Here is a 22,054-nt window from a genome sequence, read left to right as displayed (position 1 = left end):
TGTATTTCATTCATAGACCTTTGGCTGTAATCTCACAGCCTGAAGCAGTAATAATGACTCATCTGATGTGCAGCTGAAAAGGCTGTTTTACACATGAATCCAAGTTCATCAGTATTCAAAGACCTACATTTTACATTTAAACATGATCACTGAAGTGCTTTTAAAATGCACTGAGACCATATTCAGCCTCTTTTAAAAACCCTGTGTCAAACTACATTTGTATCTTGGTGACTCAGGGATTTCAAAAGTAATCTCCAATATGATATGATAACTATGATAGGAATGTTCCATCAACGCATCATGATTATTTACTGATATCACAGATAACAGATATCCACAGTAATGTGTGGTTAACTATTCAGTCCAGGGGAACTGAGGGGGCTGACAGCTATATATATATATATATATATATATATATATATATATATATATATATAGTGAATTTCCATATATGACATATATGTACATAAAAATAAAAGCACATAGGTAGAAATCATTATTTCATAAACTGACATTTATTGACATAATTGAACCATTACCTGTTAGAGGTAAGGAGCACCATTGCACTAAATATTGATAGAATAGTTAGTAATGGAGATAGTAATGAAATATTCACAGTGCTTGTTAGGATTTTTTTGGTTTCGGACATCTTTTGGATAATTAAACATGCACTGGGTCAAATTGACCCGGGAACACCGTTGCTGTTTCTGACAAATGAACATAACAGGAGGGTTAAATACATATCATTCACATATATGGTTGCAACATGTTATACTGCATGTATATATAGATAGACATAAACTAGATATATGTTACATCAAAACTGAAAAAAAAAAAATCATAGATGTTTTTCAATCTATGACCCACTGCTGTGGGTATTTCATATATGTTGTTGACCCATATTATTATGACATATATAGATCCTCTGGATATAGGGAGATATATGTGACATATATTGCAGCATCACTCTTGATATAGGGTCATATATTCCATTTCTGTGTTGGTAAATAGATAAATTCCACTTGGATAAAAGAGAAGAGTTGAATATTATAAAGAAATGACTGACCATAAAAGCAGAAATAGCAGCAAAGGAGCTGCAAACTAAGATCCAATCAAGGTTTAGATCTTCGTCTTCAAATTATTGCACTTCAGTATGTGTTTTGATATTGAGTGAATGGAAGAGTAATTGAAACGTCATGTCAGACAGCTGACAGGAGCCAGGAGGGGAGGAGACAGAGAGAACCTAGGGTTTGTCGAAAGAAACCTGCCAGAGTCAAAGGGAGCTTGTTTGCGGAACACTGAACCCAGAGGTCCTGACTCACTTTCTCTGTGTAATAGACCCTGACTGCTCATCCTGTTCTGCTGCCTGATCTGCTCGACACTCGGACAAACACACAGCTGGCTGCTTGCACGTGTGATCACAAAGTGAGGCTGACATCTGGGCAAAGTTAGTTAGAAGCTTGTGCATTAATAGATGCTAAATGATTGTATGTTACTGCTGGATGGTCTTTGACCGACTAGATTCTCGGCTCAGATAGATCTTGCACGCTCTCTCTCTCTTTACTGGACCCCCTGCAGTTCGCCTACAGAGCCAACAGGTCTGTAGACGACGCTGTCAACATGGCTCTCCACTTCATCCTCCAGCACCTGGACTCCTCAGGGACCTATGCCAGGATCCTGTTTGTGGACTTCAGCTCTGCCTTCAACACCATCATCCCGGCTCTGCTGCAGGACAAGCTCTCCCAGCTGAGCGTGCCTGACTCCACCTGCAGGTGGATCACCGACTTCCTGTCTGACAGGAGGCAGCACGTGAAGCTAGGAAAGCACGTGTCTGACTCCCAGACCATCAGCACTGGATCCCCGCAAGGCTGCGTTCTTTCTCCTCTGCTCTTCTCCCTGTACACCAACACCTGCACCTCCAGCCATCAGTCTGTCAAGCTCCTGAAGTTTGCAGATGACACCACTCTCATTGGACTCATCTCTGATGGCGATGAGTCTGCCTACAGGTGGGAGACTGAGCGTCTGGTGACCTGGTGCAGGCAGAACAACCTAGAGCTAAACGCTCTGAAGACAGTGGAAATGATAGTGGACTTCAGGAAGAGCCCAGCCCCACCCACCCCCATCACCCTGTGTGACTCCCCCGTGGCTATCGTGGAGCATTTTCGCTTCTTGGGAACCACCATCACACAGGATCTCAAATGGGAGCTAAACATCAGCTCCCTCATCAAAAAAGCTCAGCAGAGGATGTATTTCCTGAGGCAATTGAAGAAGTTCAACCTGCCAAGGACTATGATGGTGAACTTCTACACCTCCATCATTGAGTCCATCCTCACCTCCTCCATCACCATCTGGTACGCTGCTGCCACGGAGAGGGACAATAACAGACCACTCTGCTGAGAAGGTGATTGGCTGCAATCTTCCATCCCTCCAGGACCTGTACGCCTCAAGGACTCTGAGGCGTGCAGGGAAGATTGTAGCTGACTCCTCCCACCCTGGACACAAACTCTTTGAGACACTCCCCTCTGGCAGGAGGCTGCGGTCCTTCAGGACCAAAACCTCTCGCCACAAAAACAGCTTCTTCCCATCTGCTATTAGCCTCATCAACAAGGCTAGAGAGCCCCACTGTTGCTGATCAATTGCACCAATCACCAGAAAAAATTCCTTGTATGTGAAAACATACTTGGCAATAAAACTGATTCTGATTCTGATTCTGATTCTGATTTGTCTCCCACAGTTCAACACTGGGATCTCAGTGAAGCGAGTTAGTACAGAAAGATTTGAGGCCAAGCTGGAAACTGAAGTCTCCAGCTTTGTGCTCATAATCCTTTGTCTTGCTCTCTCTCTCTGTCTCTCTCACACACACACACACACACACACACACACTCTCACTCCCTTCTGTGGATACACACTTCTATCTCAATCTCTCTCACAAATATACACACACACACACACACACACAGACACACACACACATCTGTGTATAGTCTCACCAATCCAGCCAGGGTTTCTTGTGCTCTGTGTTTGTTATGCTTCAACAGTACTGTCTGTCTCCTTGATGCTTTCACGGTGTAGTAAATCCCTTTTATACTTTAATAAACGGTTATGATTGTTGTTCTTGCTGTAATATTATTTGAAGCCTCCTCTGCCAACAAAACACCTCAGTTACCTTTATTACATTGTCATTTTATTGGTGTTGTACAAATGTAGTTGTAATAAAACCATAACAAAATGTAAACACTAATGATTTTACTTTATTTTTTTTTCATTTATTTTGTCAGTTTTAATAAAGATTCCGAACTTTGAAGTGGAAATCTTTATGAGCAGGAGAGAAAGACGATCACCAGGGGTTCAGATGTCTCAGGGGTTGAGTGAGTATTTATTGTGAGCTTGGCACAGAGGAGCAGATGATGAGCAGTACAAAGTCAGCATGTGAGTCAGAGCCACTCCAATTTCTGAGGATGTCTGGTCTGACAGCGTGGATATATCACATGGCTGCAACGCTCTTCTGTACCTCACCTAAATAATGTTAAACTATAGTCTAAACCTATGTGTGCAAAAAGGCTATTGGTCACTTAAGCCTGGTCATTGTTACATGCTCTCACAACATGGAGCTGAGTGAGTGAAGCTGAGAGATGTGCAGCTGTGGACGGGGCCATACGCTAAAATGTGTGTCAGCCACTTTAAAAAATGCTCAGAGAAAAAGCTAATATCAGTGGAAAGCACATGCTCTATTTTGAATATTTTCACAGCTTTATCTTGCTTTCAAACAGGAGTTTCCTTTGCAACTACAGTTTGTGAACCGTTGAACTACTGTAGAACTATGCACAAGCACACCGACGGCACTGCACTGTGGTACTCCGCAGATCAGCTGTTTCAGCCAGCAAAGCTAAGTGTGTAGTAATACTCAAGTTCAATTGTTGAAAAAATGTAGTTTGAAAGGAAAGGGCTGTTTGACAACAAGATAAAACTGTGATACAGTGATAAAACAGAGATATTCAAAATAAAGTGCACACTTTAACTGATGTTAGCTTTTTTTCTGTGGCTTTTTCTGCGTTTTTGCAGCTGACCACATCCTCAGCAGCTCATCACTGTGGCGGTACTCCAGACTGCTTCTCTGAACTGGCAGCCACTGATCTCAATCTACTGCAGGTAACACACTGACAATAGATAAGTACCTCAAAACCCCACATCAAATAACCTGAACTATCACTTTAATATTTTCAGTGTATTGTTCTTTCACTTACTAGGCTCATGCTTGACTAGAACTGTGTTTGTGCAGTTCTCTCTAAATGATGCTTTTCCCTGCATCCTTACCTGTAAGACATACCTTAGCTGCAGTGAATAAAAATGGCTCCATCTAGACACTAACAGTCATAATAGAAGTGAAACAGGGAACCGTTGTCTAACAACGTGAGGTGGTTATGACCCGAACTCTTTGAGTTAAGGAGGAACTAAGACAAGAAGGAGAAAAATTCCCTCACATGTTGTGAATCATTTATAAGATTAATTTTTATGAGACTGAACTGAATGCTCTGACAGTCTTGATACCTTTTAAATGAGACATTTCAGTTTTTGATTTTTAATAAATTTGCTATTTTTTTGCTAACTTTGTTATTATTGAGTGTAGATCTAGAACTGACAGTTTTATTCAGAACATTAGATCAGAATAAAGTTTGCTCAAAGTGAAGGGGGTCTGAATACTTTCTGCATTATACTGTAATCCGTGTATTCTCAGTTATCTTTTCCCTGCGTTTTACAAGCTTGTGATTTGGGAATTCAGTGGAGAATGTGCGATGAAGATGAATTAATTTTAGTTTCATTTACATCAGAGTGACTTCCTGTAAAGTGACAGAGAAAAAGGAGAAGGCAGATTCCATGGAAATAAAAATCCTGAAATGTTAAAAAAAAAAAAGCCTCAGCTGACTAGAGCATTTCTGGGGCAACTGATTTGAAATAGTTTGTAACTTTTCAAGCCACTGAAAATAATTTATTTTTCTCCTAGTCTCTCACTTACAACAATCTTTGTGAAGCTTTAGCATCCATATAACCACATGTTCATACCAAAAAAAGACATTATTAAAAAAGAGGAAATTATACCATAAGGTAACACAAACAGTCTTCTGATGGTCGCTGTCGTGTGCTGTTCTCTGTGACACAGCTTGTTTGATTCGAGTGCCAGACCATCTGCTGTTTCAGGAGGCAGAGCGGAGACTCCAGGGTTAATGTTTTCTCAGGCTCCCTGTGAAGCCGCTACAAAAAAAAAAAAAAAAAAAGATATTTACTTTGTGGAATTAGACGAGTTCAGAGGACAACCACACTCATCTCCAGCCCAGCAACACACACTGCAAGTAGTAAAGGAAAGCAAGACCACTGTGATAAGTGCTCCTGGTTCACGTGCCTCTGATAGAACTGTGTGTTTGATTTGTGTGTTAATGCTGATTTTCCTTACCTGTTTGATCCTTGTATCCAGTGAACCCACCTCTGACACTGCCTCATTTCTCCTTCAGTTGACTTCTTTTTGTATTTGCTTGTTTTTTGTGTGTGTTTGTTCTTCAAACCTGTGTGTGCATCGTGTGTGCACAGAGGGGAGGATGAGTATTATCTTCAGAAGTAAAGACGGCCCTCAGTGGAGTTGAAGTTATCTCTATAACAGCTGCTTGAGGGTTTGAAGTCACAAGTTTTTAAGTCAGCCCTTCCCATTCAACACCAACACCACCACCGTATGACATCACCAACACAACATCAGCTGCATGGTGTCACCAAAACACATGCTGCATCTACTGGAAAAAGGTCAAAGGTCACTGACCAGGGGCCAGATGCATGAATGATAGGGTCACAAAAAAGCCATGAATACGCCATTTCCCGCCTGTATATGGTATTTATGAACACAGAATGAGAGACTGCGGCACCTCACACATTCTCACCATACGTACACATGGTTTTTGAGAGGGAGCCAAGTTAGATTGAGTGAAGTGAAAATGCAAAATAAAGACACCGAATTTAACAAAAACAATTTGACAACTCATAAAGGAATATAATTGTGTTTGTGTGCTCAATGTTTCCTTCAGCATTCTTTAATGTTAAATCCTCATTATTTATTGTGAGGCGTTCTGTAAACTGTTTCCAGACTATTTCAATATTTACTAATCACAGTTTCAGTCGCCTGTGTGGAGCCTAACAAAAATGTCTCCAGTCCTGACAAATGACATTAAGTGAAAAACAGGACTTTACAGTTGGAGTTACTGTGCTGAAGTAAACTGATGAGCTCCTGTTTGTAATCTGACCAACAATCACTGAAGTTGCGTATCGTTCTTTTCTGTGACATGTCTAATCACTTGCAGCACAGATGGTGTTTTTGTCTTCATCCATTTATGGCTAATATCGGGAGTGGAAATGAGGCTCATGCATGTGCGCCCAGTTTCTCGATGAGTGAGATTTATAAAACTGAATCATCCGTACGCATGCCTTTGTAATTCCGACAAAAAGAACGTGAGCAGATTCTTATTTTGTGTGTAAATATAGTTTTAATCATGAATCTACATAAGGTTTTATGCATCTGGCCCCAGGAGTCAGTGGATGACTGAACAAAGATCAGGGGGTACATTCGCACCTGACATCTGAGACCATATTAGATGTCAGAGACAGAGACCCCCCCACCAAGCCACCAATATACTGTATAACCACCAGTTATCATGTGGCCAAGTTCCTGTTCTCCAGCTCTCTCTCTCTCTCTCTCTCTCTCTCACTCACTAATTATAGACACAAGAAACAGTTTTGCTGTGTGAGTGAAGACAAAGTCAAAAAACAAATGAAATGCATCTTTGAAAATTAATTGTAAGTCAGCTCCCAATAAAAACAGGCCATTACAGTTTCAAAACCACATTTCACGCTTCAGAGATGCGAGCTGCTCCAGCAAAAACAGACCTGGTGCGTAAAGATAGTAGAGCAGGGGGAAAAGCTGGGTATGAGGCCCCCAGCTCCCAGTATAGAACACACACACACACACACACACACACACACAGGGTAATGCAGCCAGATTCTGTGTACTGTACATTGGCCATTAAGCAAGCTCCATTCACTAGTCATAATTTGTGGTTGAAAGTTCAGAAAATGTATTAATAATAAAGGACCAGCTACGAATGCCTGAAATCCAGCTATTACATGGTGTTTTATGCCGTGTTTCTTTTTTAAAATCAAAAGTTACTGCCCACCCCAGCTGTCATATAACTGCAGCACAGTAACGTCTTTGACTTTTTTTGTGTAATTATTTTGGTAGCTTCTCTGGTCATGGCTGGATTGCTAAGTGGGTCCTCACTGGCCCCAAAAAACTACAGGTCACTGTGGTTCAGTGGTTTTGTCTAGTGTTGACTGACTGGATATTTGCTCACTGAATGTGAACCAGTGACATATAAAAGAAGCTGAAATGAAAAAAAAATCTTTAAAAAAAAATGGGTCTTGCATTATTATCTAATCTTGAAGCCATGTGTCAACATCTGTTTTTATTTTCAGTTCGTGTTCTGCTTTTGTCAGACATATTACACATTGTGACTTTTAGGGCCTTATCAGGACCTGGTCCTGCCCTGGTCAGGGAGATAACAGGCAAGATGTTTCAGTCTGCCTCTCTCGCCTCTCTCCTCCGCTCTCCTTGCGGATTTGAGGCCTCTCTCGTCTTTGACTGGTGGATTCTGGATGTTAGTGGGAGATGATGCCGACTCACAGTCAGCTGTGAACTGAGAGTGATCTCCCACAGGGTGCTGTGTTACAGCACAGGTATGTTTCCTGTTGAGACACAGCAGTAGGGAGGTAATCCAGAGGCTGAGTACAGTACAGAGAGGACACACAGCGCCCCACTGAGCAGGCTGTAACATCACTGTGAATCATGTCAGCTCTGCTCTGACAACCTGTGAAATAAAGGTTTCTAATAGTGGAGTGGTGTTCTTTGTATTAGTGGGTATACTGTGGATTCTGATACGGACCTACAACAAATTATTTGGTTGAGTATAAGGAATTGAACGATTCCACTCACACTTTGCTGTCTGCTCTTAAGTTGCTATGGGCACATAGGTAACACCTGCAGCTGCTGTGAAAGATCAGATGTCCTTTCATGGGCGACTGAAAGACTACGTGTCACCAGGGACAGTGGTGCGTCACTGATACTCTGTCTCCCATTCAGCCCCATAGTCCCACAGCCTCTTTCTTTATTCTGAGAGAGAGAGACAGGACAGCTGGGGAGTCGGGGAGAGAGAATATGTATGTATTTAGTGTTTTGGGGATGGGGGGGTTGGCTTGGGTTATGCAGTGATTGCACAAATGTATGTAGTTGGAGCGGTACAGATTAGTTTTATGGTATGAAAATGACTGTATTTTGGGAGTTGTGTTTGCAACTTTGTGCTGTAATTGTAATCTTGTTCTGTTTGGGATCAGATGGGGTGGTGTATTGGGATGATATTGCTTGTAAGTTTGACCTGGTTTTTATATTCCATTTATATCTTTTCTGTCTTTTATACTGTTATTTATTTTTTTGCTATTACCCAGTACAATGCATCTCTCCTTGTTTATACAAGGTTGATGTTTAATTGTGGACTGTCCCTGCATAAATAAATAAAGGAAAAAAAAAAAAAACAGAGGGGATAAAGTACAGCAAAAGGCTGAGCGATGGCTTCAAACCCGCACCGATGAGGTTAAAAGGAAGAGTTTGCGATATCTGCTCTACCTGGTGAGGCACAGCGACATCGTACTGTAATACATGTGTGGTGATGCTAACCATTGACACTGATCTCATCAGTCTACTGCTCATTGATGAACTTTTCACTTGACTTTACATGATTCACAGCAGCCGTTTGTTTACATTAACAAATTGTCGAAGTGCAAGTTGTGTCACAAAACTATGTTGTTACATATCCCTGTGCATTTTCAAGTGGTCATACAGGAATTCTGGATCTTTCTTAATGGGTGTACGGTGTGTAACTGCCTATCGCATAGACTACACCACTGGTTTCTAATAGGAAGAATAAAGGGAGATGTAGACATTAAAGCTTCTATGCAGTATTAACTCTTTAGTCCATATGGGGCTTACAGACACCTGGTAAATTAGGAAATATGTTAAAATTTAATTTAACGTAAAAGGCATTTCAGGGTACTTATGGAGTTCCTTAAGGCTCAGTGTTAGGCTACTGTGGTTTATTTAGTACATGATACATTCAAGGTTTTGAAATATTTATTTACAGATAACAAAAAAATATTTAATTCACTTGAAACAACTTTTGCCTACCTAAGAAAATGAAACAAACTTCTGAAAAACAACATGAGTTTGAGTTTAGCAAACTACCTCTGAATTTATGGCTTTATATTTGTGTCTCGGCTCTGAGTATAGTGATGGTTCGGTCCCTTTTTTATACCCAATGAGTCTCTCTGTCGGAATTTACCTCATCAGTTTTTTTTTTTTTTTTGAATGCATGCAAACAACAACCTTCTTGTTTATTTCTATCTCTGTCACTTTGTTTCTTGTACTGCTCCGGTCAGTTTGGCCTGTCCTGTCACTTTCTGATACCGAGTCAATGTAGAGACCAAGGAGTGCTGCTCAGAGGACATATTATACCCTCTTGTATAAAAAAAAAAAAATTAAAAAAAAAAAAAATGCAATGATGGCTAAAGTTCTCAGTTAGACTGGTAAGTAAGCCGCTGTTAATGCAAACGGATATTTAGGAACTGCAGCACTTACTTAATGCTCCTGTTTGGAAATAATAAAGTATTGTGTCTGATCCAGTTAGAAAAACAAAAAAAAAACAAACAAAAAAAACCAAAAAACAAATAGTCTAAGTCAGAAAACTGTGGTGGTGATATACTGAGCAGGCAGGAAAGACAAAGGAAGGTGCTTCGAGCATCAGTACCTGGAACGAAACAGTGGGCGGCTGCAGGCAGGTGTAGTCTCTGGCTGTCACACTATGTCACACAATGGGCCTTTATCAGGAAAGAAAAGGAAAAAAAAGTAAAATTATATTTTGTAGCAAACCAGTGCTACCAGTGCTTCCCAAATGATTTATAATCACAATCAGATGAGAAACAACAGGGTTTGAGAGCACAGAGCAAAGAAACTGAGAGAGGCCAAATGACAAGCACAAATGCACTGAGCACAGAGTAAAGCTGTTTAAAATACGGAGAAATAAATTACAAAAATACATTTCAAAAGAAAAGGATGAAACCTGAATATTTGGTGAAGTGAGGGCGGTGTGGAAGGTAGAAGAGATAAAGCAGTTCTGCTGAGGAATAAATGAGAAGCATGAGTGAAGCAGTGCCTGCACTGATGAGTAAGTTCAGGAGGGAAGAGGAGGAGTAGCGGTGGATGACCAAAAGAGTGTAGAGACTAAAATGCAAAAGAGGCAGAGGAGAAAAAGAGGGGAAAAGAGAGAGATGATGGATGAGGACAGACAGGAGAGAGGCGGAGGTGGGATTTCATCTTCATCCAAAGTGAAAGTCCTCCTCCACCCACTCTGTTGTATATTTAGATGACGTTTCTAAAAGCGGTAGAAAACAGCAAGTTGACAAGTCAACACAACCATTGCCGTGTTGTTGCAGCTGGCCCGTTAATGTGTTCATGTTTTGTGACGTGCTTTGCATTTTCCTGGCAAATGCTGCTTGACATAAATGGCTCAACAAAATGTGCATCATCAGTGTCAGATTCGAGGTAGCCTCAGGTGTCTATCATGGCCTCCAACGTGGACAAATGAAGCTGTTTGGGGCCCCGTGGCCCCGCTACGTTTGCTGCTGGGTTTCCTCCTGTGTGGGTTTCCTCCATGTAATCCAGTCCAGCAGTTCAAAGACATGCAGGTTTAACTACATTGCGTGTTGAAGTAATTGTGAGTTAACCCAGAGACTGGAGAGTTGCACAGTGTGTGTCTTGCAGAAAATCTGATTCATAGAAGCTGCACACAGTGTTCCCGTTAATGAATCACAATCAACCTGTACATGGCCCATAGATTAGCCTTGTATCCTAAACTCTACACTCACATGTTCATCCATAAATGGTAAATGCAAAGCTTCTTGTGAATATTGAGGCCTATATATAAACTAGCTTGTTAATTAAGTGTTGTTAATGGAGAATCTGGGCTGCAGCTGAGGAGAACACTGACACAATGAATTTCACAGAACAGCAGTGGTGTCACAGATAATAGAAAGATGCAGTGAGTTCCACAAATGGGAAAATCAAGAAATCACAAAAAAAAAAAAATATATATATATATATATATATGTATATATATACATACATGAAAGTGGAGAAAAACACACTGCCAGTACTATCAGAGCACGTCTGCAACTGAGAGAGAGTGCATAGCTGAGACCACAGATGAACTATTGTTTGTCTGTTTAAATTTACAGGTCCCATATTGTATAAAGGTAGATGTCCATGTGTTTTTGATCATAAAGCAGGTCTAGGTTCTATATTAATACTGTGAAAGTATCAAAGCCTCAGTCCACAGAGAAATGCACACAGCCTGTATTCAGAAACTGAGCCTTAAAACAAGCTATCAGGACTTCTGTAACTTTGTGATGTCATAACACAACATTTGCTGCTTTAAGCCATGAGCCAAGCCCAGCCCGCCTGGACCCACCATCCAACCACTTGGTTTTCTGAGTGTTCACCTGAAATCTGCTTTATTCTTATTTGATCACTCAGAAAACACTCAGCCTCTCTTCTCTTCAGGCTCAGATCCTCTCTTCTGATTGGCTGACTGACCGGTTGTTGGTAGAGCTCCAGAGAGAAGCCTCAGAGAGGAGATGTAAAACTACACCTGGAGGACCATGTTAGTGTCACATACAACTTGGACATTACTGAATGATAATGGGTGTGTGTGTCAATATATAAAATAGTTCTAACTTCTAACAGATATCATATGTTTTTGTACATATTTGAAATATGGAAATTCAATATATGTACTGTAGTAACTGAGGAGGAAAATTCACTGTCAATTGCAATATGAGCACAATCAATTGTGCTGATTCTATTTGGGAAACTGGACATTACTGCTAACCACATTTTGATGTCAGCCTTTTCTCCTATAGTGTGGGGAAGCTTAATGTATTGACTAGTCATTTTGATCTCATCTAAAGTCTCATCTGAAAATAATCTGAAATTACATTAGGTTATCACAGGCCAGATCTAGAATGAAATCACTGCCAAAAGGAGGCAGAACAGTAAAGATTATATAGTGTTAATCATATCAAATACAGTACCTGATGCCTAATTCCCATTGAAAACAGCCAGTTGCCATAAATCCCAGAGGGGACAGAACTTGTATTGTACCTGTATAGCACAGTTCCATCAGGACAGTCTGTCTAAACCTGGACCCAGTTCAGCACATAGATCCAAGAGCACAGCTCTAGAGAATCTAAATCGGCTTATTATGGTCTCTGAAGACTCGTCCCCTTCTAAGCCTTCCATTGGCATGGTCTTCTAACAGTGCCAGTGCATCCCTTATGCAGCATTATGAATGTATGTGTTTATGTTGTGTTTACAGCATATGTGATGCATATGTTTACAGCATTGGGACTGACTGCTTCACACCTTGCCAACATGAATTGGGCCACATGGTTTGGTGGTATTCACTGAAATGGGATATTGTTTGCAGTGGAATTTTTATAAATGAGCAGAATTTATCACCATCACATTTTGTTGTAGTAAATTTGGCCTGCATTATGAGTAGGACTGATGATAAGGATACTGTATGTGGAGAGTGGAGGGAGTGTTACTAACAAAACCAAGTTAGAGAGGCTGATGGCTGTAACAGCTGTTACTGCAGCAAACAGATTAAACAAAGTGGTCACACACTGAGGTGGAGGTGTAGCCTGATGCTGCACACCTCCAGAGTATGGACCAGCCAACAGAGGCACAGGCACACTGAAGCTCACCTCTTGGTATTTGTTAAGCATTTACCTACACTCACCTCCAAAAATCAAGTGACAGCATGCATAAGAACATACAGATACAGAGTTTCAGTTAATGTTCACATCAAACATCAGAATGGAGAAAAATCAGTGACAGTAACTTCCCAGGTCATTTTTAAAGAAGAACCAGAGTGTAACAGCTCACCTTAGCTAATAGTTCTGTAATCAAACCAAATGTGTCTTTTTTGAAACAAGTGGGATAATTGTTTATTACTGAAAACCTCCCTCCCCCTTTTAATGAGTGAATCAAGAGCAGAGTTGAGTGCATGTGGGTTAAGTCATGAACATTATTTATAAGGTAAATTAACAAACAAATTAGCTGGATAAGCTGCAGTTAATGTCAGGCATCAGTTATTCTGAAAATCCCGTCAGCAGCAACCTGGGCAACACACACACACACACACACACATACACACACACACACACACACAGACAGGTGAGATGCAGGGAATGAAGGGACTGGGGCAGCTTACAGGGTAGCTAAAAAGGCACTGAAGAAGGACGTAGATATGAGGGTAATCATTGGGATACAAGGATACAAATCCATTGTCAAAAGAAACATAACAGCTGTGTGGCAAGAAGAGTGGGGGAATGGAAAAGAAGGGTGCCACTACTTTTCTATACAGAGCAATGTGGAGAAAGAACATTGTTATCTAGGGAGGGAGAGAAGACAAACTGCAGTTATGACAGAGACTGAGACTGCAGCAACGTGGGCTGGGAGTGGACCTGGCGAAGACTGCCAAGCATGAAGATAGGATTTGTGGATATCATTGTCATTCTCATGAAGGACATCAGTAGAAACACAAGGCAAGTTCAGCCTGTCTTTAAATTGTTTCAGATCTTGCTTAGGAGTTTGGTTTTCACTGTTAGCTACCACAAAGAAAAGTAATGAAAGAAAAGAAAAGAAAAGAGAAGACAACACAAAGAGAGAAAACATCATCAGCATTAGAGAGTGAGGCAGAATGGGTGAGCAGTTAGCAGAGCTAACAGACAGTTAGTTCTGTGTAATCTCTGTAATTTCTAAACTCCACATATGTTTAAATACCTTTACATCATAGGAGATTTTATCTGGGATCTGGGATAAATCTCATTCTTTTAGTTAAGAATGGTAAAATATGTGTTCTTTTTCTCCAGGCTGGTGAAAAGGTAAATGCAGCAGAAGAAAGGGCAGAGGGGCAATGGGTTGAACCAGAGGCCACACCAGTGGAGCGAGCAGCTACATCCGTGAAGCCAGAGGCCACACCTGCCAGTTCACAAATTGAGGAGCAGAGGCCAGAAAACAAGAAAAAACAGGAGAAGGGTTTCAAATCTGTCAACATGGAAAGCATGCAGCTGCAAGAAACTTTATCAGGAGGGCAAGGAACATGCCAGCTCTGCAAATAAAAAGGTTCCAGCCAAACAAGTGAAAACTTGTAAATAAAAAAGTGTAAACGTGACCCCAGCTGAAAGGGAAAAATGCTACATGCAATTCTACCAGTTCAGTCAAGACACAGTATGATTTTATAGTTGTGGGGCAAAAGAAAGACAAACCTGTGATGGTCCACAAAGAAATCATATCTACTCATTTAGGTACTATCTCTACATGGAGGGTGGAAAAAGTGAGAGTCTATAAGCAGTTTTATCTGGGCCCATGCCATCAGCCTGAAACCGGTGCTTAACACTTCCTCCCCTGGTGTTGAGTCACATTACTGTTGCTCCTGAACAGAAAGCCAGTGCCTTGAGTCAACACTCAACGTTTTCAAGGATCCATGATCTTTACAGACTTAAATGCAGTGAGAATGGAACTGCAACTGTGAAAGAATATCATTATTGATTCGTACTTAACAGAGTTCAACCTAAGCTTTCATGCCCGTGAAAAAAGCATCGGTGTGATCAGTATGAAGCGTTTGACACTGCTTTACAGCAGAACTTGCCAAGTCAAAGTGATGAAGACATCCAAGCAAAGCATATGGCTGATAAGACAGCAATGTGTCAAGAGCCACAAAAAGACAGAGAGGATAAAGACACTCTACAGTCTCTGACCTGCAGAATGTTATTTCATGTCCACAAGCTGGAATTGGTTGATTTTTTCTACAGGCAAAAACTTCACTTGTCTAATTTAACAGTATTACATACATGAAGAATACATTTAGGGTACCAGTAATGTTACTGTATGAAAGAGACCTGCTCCACATACCCATCAGTTTTGCTATTTGGAATGCAAAAACGTTGAAGCTCAATATAATTATAATTCCAAGGGGACAATGTGTATATTCAACTGGTTTCAGGAAAGTTATGTCACTGAATACTTAATGTGTCAAAATCACAAATGCTGCCCTCACAGTAACTTCTGGGTCTGCACATCCACTTGAACTCAATCATACAGCCTTATGCTCCTTCACGGCCACTGTGTACCTCCAGTGAGTGTCATCTGGCATCAACAGCAGGGCGTCCCTCTCTATCTTCAAGTATCTCTTGAAGATTCATCTCCTCTGACAGCACCTCCTCGCCGAGCACCTTTGACATCATAACATGCCTAACTACCACTTACTATGCACTTTCGGTTCACAGCTTCACCTGATCTCCTTGGACTTAGTGAATAGATGTTGCACTTACCGCTTACACCAAGGTCTACTACTGCACTGAAGCTTTATTGTTGTCCCTGACTTGTGAGTCGCTGTGCATGAAAGCATCTGCCAAAAGAGTGAATGTAAATGTGTGTGGGTGTGTGTGTGTCTGTGCTAGAGAGAAAAGCACATTGGACACACATATGCATATGTTCCTATGAATGTCCCTATTAAAGATGAAACCAAAGCTACACTTGGTGAAAAAAGCTTTTTTTTTTTCTTTTTTTCTTCAAAACCTTGAATTCCTACAAGGACAGACTGTGTGTGCACTGTTATCCCCATTTGTACAATTATCGCGTCTCACTGGCTCCGTCACTATGATGGAAGGCTTTTCACCTCACCCTTCGAATGCAGTCGTGACAGCTGCACTTCTGCCTTGGTCTGAAGACACATACAACACAGCCTTTTATTAAATACTGGTGAAAGAAACGATTGTATGACTCATTTTTGTGGTATTTATATGACTGTTTTCATCACTGTATAAAGGCCCAGACAGGCCCCTCACTGTCAGTATATACTCTCTGTTCCACTAGTGTACATTCTCCGTATCATTCCATAGTCAGCTGCAGAGTTGCAGTCTTGAGTACTCATTCTACAAACTGCTGGACCTACCATTCCCTGATTTATACTTACAAATTTGTTAGTAATGTAGGTGGTGGTGTTCCCATTCCCAGACATTGGTTAAACGTTTGAGACAGGTTAGGGCCCAATTTGAGGGGGTATGGTAAAAAGATGTTTAAAAATAACTGGCTGTCTGAGTCCATGCATAAACCATTCTGAAAGGCCTTCAGTGTCTCAAGGACTTAATTATCGTGAGGGCAGCTTCTAATTTGTCTTTTTGAGTGGTCTGTAGAAATAAGTGTAGGAGTAATCTGATAACCTGGAGTAGGTACTCGCAATGCTCAGTCAAAAACAGAGTTTAATTTGCAAAGAACTCAAGGTTTGTGCCCCCCTTTCACAATAGCTATGTTTCCATTGCAGTTTTGTGCAAATTAAAAGCCATTTTTTAGAGAAGTCGACAAAACACAATTGCAAATAGTCTCCGTTTCCACTGAGCTGTATTATGTGAATAAAGCTGGGTTTTCTCCTCTCACAATATAATTCCAATTAAACCTGACAACAGATTTGCAGCAGTCTGCCTCTTGGTTGAATCTGGCTCCCTGGGGCTTCAATGCGAAATAAGTGTTTCCGTTTCAATTTTGCAAAATATTGCTTTGTCGAATCATCTGAAAAACCACTTCATATAAATATAAATTCTTTTGCCCCATTTGAATTTTTTTTTTTTTCAAAATTCATTTTTCCATTACATGTTATGCAGGTTAATGGAAACACACCTAATGAAAAGCAACACATTGTTTTCTCTGTGTGACCCTGAATTCTTATTCAGTCACATAAAACATAGGACAACAAAATCCATGAAATGCGTTGTTGTTTTACACTGTCAATACTTTTTTTTGACAATCAAATTTTCATGGTTCTCACTGGAACACTGACATTTGATTTCATCTGTACAGATATATTGGCTGTGTGTGTTGAAAACCTGCAAATATACAAAAAAAGAAAGATGAAAAAATATTCCAAATGAAGTTTAGAGGACAATCATAGTTACAGGAACCAACATTGACTGTTGGTGTCAATGTCAAAGTAACACACTGTAATTAGCAGAGATGCGTTCTGCTTGGAGCTTGAGGGACAAGATCAAGCAGCAACTTCCAGGGCTGAAAAATGAAGCCAACATGGAAGTGCAGCTGCTCATCAGTTAAACATAAATGTAGGTGGTATTTAGGCATAAGAACAAACAGGGTTTCTGCTATGAGCTGTTCCATGAAAAGCTTAGGTGTAGCCGGAACATCCCTTCTCTTCTTTCTGGACTGTTAAGGATCCTGATGTTTGATCTTCAAGATCAAGATCAAGATCATCGGCCTCGTCGTTTCTGTGCAACCTTGAGCTCTTAATTCAAGGCCATCAGTCACATACTTGTAAAACAGCTACAGAGTAAAGAATAGAAGTGACAAAATCCATGAAAAGTTTATTGTTTCCCCATGTCAATACATTTTTTTGACAGAGTGAAGACTCAGAGACTCCTGTTACCATGGTTCTCACATTCCTGGAACACTGGCATACCTTTTAAGCTTAAGGGATGCAGAGTAAAGATGGTTGGAGCTCATGAAAGCCCTCCCACTACTGGAGTGTAGGTGGAATTTCATTTTAGTGAGTGTTTAAGGGTTGATTTACAACTTACCACAGGGGTTGAGTTTTGGCATGTAGCTCTGTGGGGTTAAGGAAAGGCCCTTACAAGTGTCGACACCAAATCCAAACTTGTTTCTGTAACAGCTAAGAGGACACAGGGAATCTGTTCACACTGTAGGCAGACTGAATACTGCTGGATGCAGCTCAGGTTTCATGGAACACACCAGCAGTTTGGCAATATTTCACTTCTATCTGTGATTTATGTGCAGAGTGGAAGCTGGTTACGCTTGCTCGCTAACATTAGCACTGATTCCCACTGAACAAAACCTTCTGTTCATGTTACTTCAACAACAACAGCAGCTCCTGCACACTGACGTGATGTGTGTGTGTGTTAGTGTTATAGAAAGGAGGGGGTCACCTGTCTCCCTCACAGGTCCAGATGTGGTGATATCAAATGACCACACTGTCAAGTCTCACAGCATCAGGTAGTCCTGTGACTTTATAGATAAATATGGTTAAATCATTAGATTGATAGACAATAGTAAAAGAAAAAAAAATACATAAAAAAGATGCAGAAGATAATTAGCATACTTCTGTTTTAAGATGACACAATAATGTACATTCAAATCTCAGAAACAGTAATTTACAGCTGTGGTTTGTGCAGAGGCACACCATCTGGAGAGGCAAACCAGGCAAACACTTGAGGCCCCCAAGGGCAAAGGGCCCCCTGATGGTCCCTATTAAACCTCCTGTAAACTCTATACAGTACACTGATGTTGCCTTAAGTGGGGGCCCTGATAATGTGTGCTGTAGTATCTGTAGCATCTGCCAATTGTGTATGTGTGTGTGTGTGTGTGTGTGTGTGTGTGTGTGTGTGAAGGGGGTCTTTTTTGATGGACTTTTTTGATGCCCTCACCCAAATTGCTACTGGTAACGTGATGAGTGTGTGTGTGTGTGTGTGTGTGTGTGTGTGTGTGTGTGTGTGTGAGTTGTATGTGGGAGTGTGTACAGAGAGGAGGAAACCAGTGTGAATCATTAGTGTTTCATCTCTTCATTCTGTGCCTCTGTGCTTTGAAGGTGAGCAGCCGAGGAGTGTTAAGTGAAGCCAGATGTTCTGTGTTATCACACACGTAGTGTCTGTTAGCTCACAAGCAGCTCATGGCTTCCTGCCAGTTGGTTGAACTCTGACTGTTGTTGGGCAGAGAGTCGATCGTGTTTCACTTCTTCACTCTCTTCAAATGTATAAAACAGGAGGCTCGGCCTTGTGAATCTCCGGCGACTTTGTTTGTGTAAGTGAACATTCCTCTGTGTGGCACAATAAATAATTTTATACTCATCCACTACAGTGTTTTGTGTGTTTATTATTGATGATATTCATACAATTTCCATGACACTTGGCTTCATGTTATCTTTCTCATCATCCGCACCAGACTGTCTTTTGCACTATTTCTCTGTGACGTTGTCTTTTTTTCTGTGTCGCTGTGTCCCATCACTCCTGTGCAGCACTGAGCTTTCTTTCAAAGTGTTTTTTTTTTCATATATATAAATAAATATATATATTTGCCTTTGATATGTTCCCCAAGCTCAACTGTGGCCTCAACTAAACAATCTGAAGATCTGAGCTGGTGAATTGGGGCTTTGAAGCGCCCCCCTCCCCCACCTCTCCCTGGCCTTATCTCTCCACACTCCTACACTGAATGGTAATGTGAGCACTGCCTGCAACCTCTAATTGAAGTGCCACACAGTGGAGAGACAGATGGCGGGAGGGGGGGATCAACCTGTCAGGACAGTAAGTAAAGACATTTCACACAGTCAAAGCGACAGTCTGATGATGGTGTATGTAAAGGTTACCGAGCTCTCCGCTTGGGTAACGCTCCACGTGCTCGAACTGTCCTGTGGCAGGTTTAACAAATTGATTTTACTGTAGAGGAGAGTGGATTTGTCTGTCTGCCAGGGTGTCTCGAGTTTCATATTAGCTCCGAGGCCTCTCACTGCAGTCAGCATTATAAGAGTTACAGAAATGTGTGGATATATAAGATTTGCTTGTTCCTAGTCTTACCCAAAGGACTCGGAGACATGCTTTGATATTTCCTGCTCCTGTACCCTTATTGTTGACAAAGCAGGTGTCATTGTTGGAGGACATGTTGTCTTCCTTTCTTTCTTTGTGTCTGTCATACTAAAAAAAAAAAAAAAAAAAAAAAAAAAAAACAGAACAGAAGAACTGTTGCTGTGATGGTGGCACCACAGCCACTGTCTAAAGTTAAAGATGTTCAAAATTGAACAAATACAAACAGCTAAATGCTAATTAGCAGCCATGTTTCCCCTGGAATTATGTTCATAGTGGACAATTCTGTAAGGCAAGATTTGCATCTAATGCCAATGTTCAGTGCCAATAGAAGAAGTAATGTGTTCTTTGTGTTATTTATTTTGCAGACGCTCTTGCAGTAATGCTTGGTAATATTTTCTGACTTGTGGCAGGACGGTGGTTGGGCACTGTTTTCTTCCCTGCCAGTGACTCATGAGTCACAAACAGTGACCCACATGTGGTGTGGGGTGGGGTGGGTGGGGGTACCATGGATGGAGAGGAGCAAGAGAAGGAAAAAAAAAGTCACTCTTTAAGATTCCAGCACACTTACAGTACATAATCCAAAACAGCATACATCAATGCAAACATGAAAAAGAACTACAGGCATGTTACCCAACACGGAATAGGGATAAATTCAATAGCCTGTGTCCACAAAGTCTATATTTAGGTGATTAGCGTGGAAACATGGATAAGATAACTGTACCTGATAATTTAGACAAATGTAAAGCTGCAGTTTTTGTTAAAATTGTCCAGTGGAGTGGCAGGAGGCGTGGTGGTAGAGCATCAGAAAAACTGTGTCTAAAACATATTCAGTCTTTACTATGAATGATATAGATGAATAGATAGATAGACAGATAGATTTGACACTTACCACATACTGTTTCATAATACTGATGGATAGGTTAAGCCTCTATCAGTCTTGCTGTGAGAGTCCTTCCATACAGAAACACACACACACACACACACACACACACACTGGTAGATTGTTCCATTTGTCTCTCTCTCTCTCTTGATTTATTTTGACTTTCGGCTTTCAAATTCCAACACAGCATCACTTCAGTCTGTAAGCAGTTTCTTGGTGCAGCCCCTCGTACACAGTTAGCCTCTGCTCTCTAAGTGAATTTCTGCAGCCTTAAATCATCAGCACACACAGGGAAAAGGCTTAATGCAAATCTGGTCTTTGACCTATATTTGGCTTTGTCCCCTCCAGCACTTGGACAATTTAAGTGCTCCTGTTTGGATATTTACAACAATCTCACAATTACTCATGATGCAAAGATGAAAGGGCTCCCTGTAAGTTAAGTGATATTATCATGTGTTTGTGTCATGCAACATCAAATTAAAGAAAGAGGGATGAAGGGAGGGGGCATGAAACAAACAGGGTGCAGACCAAATCTAATGGCAATTGTCACTGAATGCAATTACTTAATTTACAAAAATCATAAAACCCAAAAGTTGATCAATTTAATTCATTTAACAATTCAACAAGTCATTTAAACTCAAACATTGACTATTAGCATGTTCAAAAGGTTCATTAAGTCCCGCCCCTCAACCACCTCCATAGCCACTGAAGCCATATTTATATTACTATTAAAGACTGTGAGTTTGTACATGTGTATATGATAATATGCATATGTATAATGCTGGGGCCAATTTATCTACCACAGCAACTCAGCAAGTAGATGCAGGCACAGGGAACAGTTCTTGTTCTTTGTATAGAATTAGATAATTGGCAGTAGATAAATCTTCAGTGTGACACTCCAGCATACGCATGGATGATAAATGATCCAATGACTGAATGAACTGAACTGAGAATGGTTCACTGTAAGACAGAGATTCAGACACAAAACACACCAGGGTTTCTTCTCTGGCAATATCCCAGAAATGATGTGTTAACAGAAATGACTCATAGCTTAGTTAGTATTCCACATACACACATAACAAATGCAATATAACAGGGCTAGTAAGCTAGCATTAGCTCAACAGTGAGTTAAAATGATACAGCAGAAACCAGCTCAGAAAAACACACACAAGGTCCTTAAATAGATCCTCATGTGGACAATATACAACATTAATCCCACATTAACACCTGGTTCAGCAGACTACTAATAAGATGAGGGAAAAAAAGCAGCATCACAGTCGGTTACTATAGTAACCATCGTACACTGTATGACCCTACAGAGCAACCAGGGCTGACCAAAAAACATGCCTGACTCAAAATAAGAACATA

Source organism: Trachinotus anak, unplaced genomic scaffold (assembly GCF_046630095.1).
Source record: "Trachinotus anak isolate AG129_WGS33_773 ecotype Australia unplaced genomic scaffold, CSIRO_AGI_Tana_v1 ptg000021l, whole genome shotgun sequence".
Taxonomy (NCBI): Eukaryota; Metazoa; Chordata; class Actinopteri; order Carangiformes; family Carangidae; genus Trachinotus; species Trachinotus anak.
Note: the sequence above shows the minus strand (reverse complement) of the source record.